The sequence below is a fragment of the Blennius ocellaris genome, assembly GCF_963422515.1.
Source record: "Blennius ocellaris genome assembly, contig: SCAFFOLD_63, whole genome shotgun sequence".
NCBI classification, from domain to species: Eukaryota; Metazoa; Chordata; class Actinopteri; order Blenniiformes; family Blenniidae; genus Blennius; species Blennius ocellaris.
This window is the reverse complement of record NW_027662083.1, coordinates 121274-128023: the sequence shown is the minus strand read 5'-3', so window position 1 is coordinate 128023 and position 6750 is coordinate 121274. Positions and strand designations below refer to the sequence as shown.

The 6750-nt window shown below is 29.4% G+C and overlaps 1 long non-coding RNA gene across 1 annotated transcript in view; it reads right to left on the bottom strand.

The window, feature by feature from the left end:
* LOC308144132 overlaps window positions 1–6519 on the bottom strand; it is a 10916-nt gene extending 4397 nt beyond the window's left edge. The window contains exon 1 of the long non-coding RNA XR_013937045.1: window positions 6382–6519. This is a non-coding gene — a long non-coding RNA (uncharacterized lncRNA). The remainder of the gene's footprint in view (window positions 1–6381) is intronic.
* Window positions 6520–6750: the final 231 nt, after the last annotated feature.

Below are 6750 nucleotides of genomic sequence, written 5' to 3'. Positions count from 1 at the left end.
CTATCTATCTATCTATCATCTATCTATCTATCATCTATCATCTATCTATCTATCATCTATCATCTATCATCTATCATCTATCTATCATCTATCTATCTATCATCTATCATCTATCTATCTATCATCTATCTATCTATCATCTATCTATCTATCTATCTATCTATCATCTATCTATCTATCATCTATCTATCTATCTATCTATCATCTATCATCTATCTATCTATCTATCTATCATCTATCATCTATCTATCATCTATCTATCTATCATCTATCATCTATCTATCTATCATCTATCTATCTATCATCTATCTATCTATCTATCTATCTATCATCTATCTATCTATCATCTATCTATCTATCTCTATCTATCATCTATCATCTATCTATCTATCATCTATCTATCTATCATCTATCTATCTATCTATCTATCTATCATCTATCTATCTATCATCTATCATCTATCTATCATCTATCTATCTATCATCTATCATCTATCATCTATCTATCTATCATCTATCATCTATCTATCTATCATCTATCATCTATCTATCTATCATCTATCATCTATCTATCTATCATCTATCTATCTATCATCTATCTATCATCTATCTATCTATCATCTATCTATCTATCATCTATCATCTATCTATCTATCATCTATCTATCTATCTATCTATCTATCTATCTATCTATCTATCTATCATCTATCTATCTATCTATCATCTATCTATCTATCTATCTATCTATCTATCTATCTATCTATCTATCATCTATCTATCTATCTATCATCTATCTATCTATCATCTATCTATCTATCTATCATCTATCTATCTATCATCTATCTATCTATCATCATCTATCTATCTATCATCTATCTATCTATCTATCATCTATCTATCTATCATCTATCTATCTATCATCTATCTATCTATCATCTATCTATCTATCTATCATCTATCTATCTATCATCTATCTATCTATCATCTATCTATCTATCTATCTATCTATCTATCATCTATCTATCTATCTATCATCTATCTATCTATCATCTATCTATCTATCATCTATCTATCTATCTATCTATCTATCTATCTATCTATCATCTATCTATCTATCATCTATCTATCTATCTATCATCTATCTATCTATCATCTATCTATCTATCATCTATCTATCTATCTATCATCTATCTATCTATCATCTATCTATCTATCTATCTATCTATCTATCTATCTATCATCTATCTATCTATCATCTATCTATCTATCATCTATCTATCTATCTATCATCTATCTATCTATCATCATCTATCTATCTATCATCTATCTATCTATCATCTATCTATCTATCTATCTATCTATCTATCTATCATCTATCTATCTATCATCTATCTATCTATCATCATCTATCTATCTATCATCTATCTATCTATCTATCATCTATCTATCTATCATCTATCTATCTATCATCTATCTATCATCTATCTATCTATCTATCATCTATCTATCTATCATCTATCTATCTATCATCTATCTATCTATCTATCATCTATCTATCTATCATCTATCTATCTATCTATCTATCATCTATCTATCTATCTATCATCTATCTATCTATCATCTATCTATCTATCATCTATCTATCTATCTATCATCTATCTATCATCTATCTATCTATCTATCTATCATCTATCTATCTATCTATCATCTATCTATCTATCATCTATCTATCTATCTATCTATCTATCTATCTATCATCTATCTATCTATCTATCATCTATCTATCATCTATCTATCTATCTATCTATCATCTATCTATCTATCTATCATCTATCTATCTATCATCTATCTATCTATCATCTATCTATCATCTATCTATCTATCATCTATCTATCTATCATCTATCTATCTATCTATCTATCATCTATCATCTATCTATCTATCATCTATCATCTATCTATCTATCTCTATCATCTATCTATCTATCTATCTATCTATCTATCTATCATCTATCTATCTATCTATCTATCATCTATCTATCTATCATCTATCTATCTATCATCTATCATCTATCTATCTATCATCTATCTATCTATCATCTATCATCTATCTATCATCTATCTATCTATCATCTATCATCTATCTATCATCTATCTATCTATCATCTATCTATCTATCATCTATCTATCTATCTATCTATCTATCATCTATCTATCTATCATCATCTATCTATCTATCATCTATCTATCTATCATCTATCATCTATCATCTATCTATCTATCATCTATCTATCATCATCTATCTATCTATCATCTATCTATCTATCATCTATCTATCTATCATCTATCTATCTATCATCTATCTATCTATCTATCTATCATCTCTATCTATCTATCATCTATCTATCTATCTATCATCTATCTATCTATCTATCATCTATCTATCTATCATCTATCTATCTATCTATCTATCTATCTATCATCTATCTATCTATCTATCTATCATCTATCTATCTATCTATCATCATCTATCAATCTATCATCTATCTATCTATCATCTATCTATCTATCATCTATCTATCTATCTATCTATCATCTATCATCTATCTATCTATCATCTATCATCTATCTATCTATCATCTATCATCTATCTATCTATCTATCTATCTATCTATCTATCTATCTATCTATCTATCTATCTATCTATCATCTATCTATCTATCATCTATCATCTATCTATCTATCATCTATCATCTATCATCTATCATCTATCTATCATCTATCTATCTATCATCTATCATCTATCTATCTATCATCTATCTATCTATCATCTATCTATCTATCTATCTATCTATCATCTATCTATCTATCATCTATCTATCATCTATCTATCTATCATCTATCATCTATCATCTATCTATCTATCATCTATCATCTATCTATCATCTATCTATCTATCATCTATCATCTATCTATCTATCATCTATCTATCTATCATCTATCTATCTATCTATCTATCTATCATCTATCTATCTATCATCTATCTATCTATCATCTATCATCTATCATCTATCTATCTATCATCTATCTATCTATCATCTATCTATCTATCTATCTATCTATCATCTATCTATCTATCATCTATCATCTATCTATCATCTATCTATCTATCATCTATCATCTATCATCTATCTATCTATCTATCTATCTATCTATCTATCATCTATCATCTATCTATCTATCTATCATCTATCTATCTATCATCTATCTATCTATCATCTATCATCTATCTATCTATCTATCATCTATCTATCTATCATCTATCATCTATCTATCTATCATCTATCTATCTATCATCTATCTATCTATCATCTATCTATCTATCATCTATCTATCTATCTATCATCTATCTATCTATCATCTATCTATCTATCTATCTATCTATCTATCTATCTATCTATCTATCATCTATCTATCTATCTATCATCTATCTATCTATCATCTATCTATCTATCTATCATCTATCTATCTATCATCTATCTATCTATCAATCATCTATCTATCTATCATCTATCTATCTATCTATCATCTATCTATCTATCATCTATCTATCTATCATCTATCTATCTATCATCTATCTATCTATCTATCATCTATCTATCTATCATCTATCTATCTATCATCTATCTATCTATCATCTATCTATCTATCTATCATCTATCTATCTATCTATCATCTATCTATCTATCATCTATCTATCTATCATCTATCTATCTATCTATCTATCTATCTATCTATCTATCATCTATCTATCTATCATCTATCTATCTATCTATCATCTATCTATCTATCATCTATCTATCTATCATCTATCTATCTATCAATCATCTATCTATCTATCATCTATCTATCTATCATCTATCTATCTATCATCTATCTATCTATCATCTATCTATCATCATCTATCTATCTATCATCTATCTATCTATCTATCATCTATCTATCTATCTATCATCTATCTATCTATCATCTATCTATCTATCATCTATCTATCTATCAATCATCTATCTATCTATCATCTATCTATCTATCATCTATCTATCTATCTATCATCTATCTATCTATCATCTATCTATCTATCTATCATCTATCTATCTATCAATCATCTATCTATCTATCATCTATCTATCATCTATCTATCTATCTATCATCTATCTATCTATCATCTATCTATCTATCATCTATCTATCTATCTATCATCTATCTATCTATCTATCTATCTATCTATCTATCTATCATCTATCTATCTATCTATCATCTATCTATCTATCATCTATCTATCTATCATCTATCTATCTATCTATCATCTATCTATCTATCTATCTATCATCTATCTATCTATCATCTATCTATCTATCAATCATCTATCTATCTATCATCTATCTATCTATCATCTATCTATCTATCATCTATCTATCTATCATCTATCTATCTATCATCTATCTATCTATCTATCATCTATCTATCTATCTATCTATCATCCTATCTATCTATCTATCATCTATCTATCTATCTATCTATCATCTATCTATCTATCTATCATCTATCTATCTATCATCTATCATCTATCTATCTATCTATCATCTATCTATCTATCATCTATCTATCTATCATCTATCTATCTATCTATCATCTATCTATCTATCTATCATCTATCTATCTATCATCTATCTATCTATCATCTATCATCTATCTATCTATCTATCATCTATCTATCTATCATCTATCATCTATCTATCTATCTATCTATCTATCTATCTATCATCTATCTATCATCTATCTATCTATCTATCTATCATCTATCTATCTATCTATCATCTATCTATCTATCATCTATCTATCTATCTATCTATCATCTATCTATCATCTATCTATCTATCTATCTATCATCTATCTATCATCTATCTATCTGTCTATCTATCATCCATCTATCTATCTATCATCCATCTATCTATCTATCATCTATCTATCTATCATCTATCTATCATCTATCTATCTATCATCTATCTATCTATCATCTATCTATCTATCTATCTATCTATCATCTATCATCTATCTATCTATCATCTATCATCTATCTATCTATCATCTATCATCTATCATCTATCTATCTATCTATCTATCTATCTATCTATCATCTATCTATCTATCTATCTATCATCTATCATCTATCATCTATCTATCTATCATCTATCATCTATCTATCTATCATCTATCTATCTATCATCTATCATCTATCTATCATCTATCTATCTATACATCTATCATCTATCTATCATCTATCTATCTATCATCTATCTATCTATCATCTATCTATCTATCTATCTATCTATCATCTATCTATCTATCATCTATCATCTATCTATCATCTCTCTATCTATACATCTATCATCTATCATCTATCTATCAATCATCTATCTATCTATCATCTATCTATCTATCATCTATCTATCAATCATCTATCTATCTATCATCTATCTATCTATCATCTATCTATCTATCTATCTATCATCATCTATCTATCTATCATCTATCTATCTATCTATCATCTATCTATCTATCTATCATCTATCTATCTATCACCTATCATCTATCTATCTATCTATCTATCATCTATCTATCTATCTATCTATCATCCATCTATCTATCTATCATCCATCTATCTATCTATCATCTATCTATCTATCATCTATCTATCTATCATCTATCTATCTATCTATCTATCATCTATCATCTATCTATCTATCATCTATCATCTATCTATCTATCATCTATCATCTATCTATCTATCTATCTATCTATCTATCTATCTATCTATCTATCTATCTATCTATCATCTATCTATCTATCATCTATCATCTATCTATCTATCATCTATCATCTATCATCTATCATCTATCTTCTATCATCTATCATCTATCTATCATCTATCTATCTATCATCTATCATCTATCTATCTATCATCTATCTATCTATCATCTATCTATCTATCTATCTATCTATCATCTATCTATCTATCATCTATCTATCTATACATCTATCATCTATCATCTATCTATCTATCATCTATCTATCTATCATCTATCTATCTATCTATCTATCTATCATCTATCTATCTATCATCTATCATCTATCTATCATCTATCTATCTATACATCTATCATCTATCATCTATCTATCTATACATCTATCATCTATCTAGTTTCAATCTCAGCACTTTGTCTCCAGTACTTGTTTGTCACCACCAGATGGCGCCTCAGTGTTTCATTACGACTGATGTGTGTGTGTGTGTGTGTGTGTGTGTGTGTGTGTGTGTGTGCTACCTGCAGTGTCACAGAGACCCTGAAGGCCTCCCAGGACCGGGTCTCTGTCGGTCAGCAGCTGGCAGCGTCCGCCAGGCTCCGGGTCGCCCAGCAGGTCTCGGTCCTGGACCTCCTGCAGAGAGTCCTGGGGGGGGGGGCGGGGGGGGGGGGGTGACAGGGTGAGAGAGTGACAGGGTGACAGGGTGGGGGGGTGACAGGGTGACAGGGTGAGAGAGTGACAGGGTGAGGGGTGAGAGGGTGACAGACTGACAGGGTGAGGGGGTGACAGGACGAGGGGGTGAGGGTGAGGGGGTGACAGGGTGAGGGGGTGGGAGGGTGACAGGGTGAGGGGGTGACAGACTGACAGGGTGAGAGGGTGACAGGATGAGG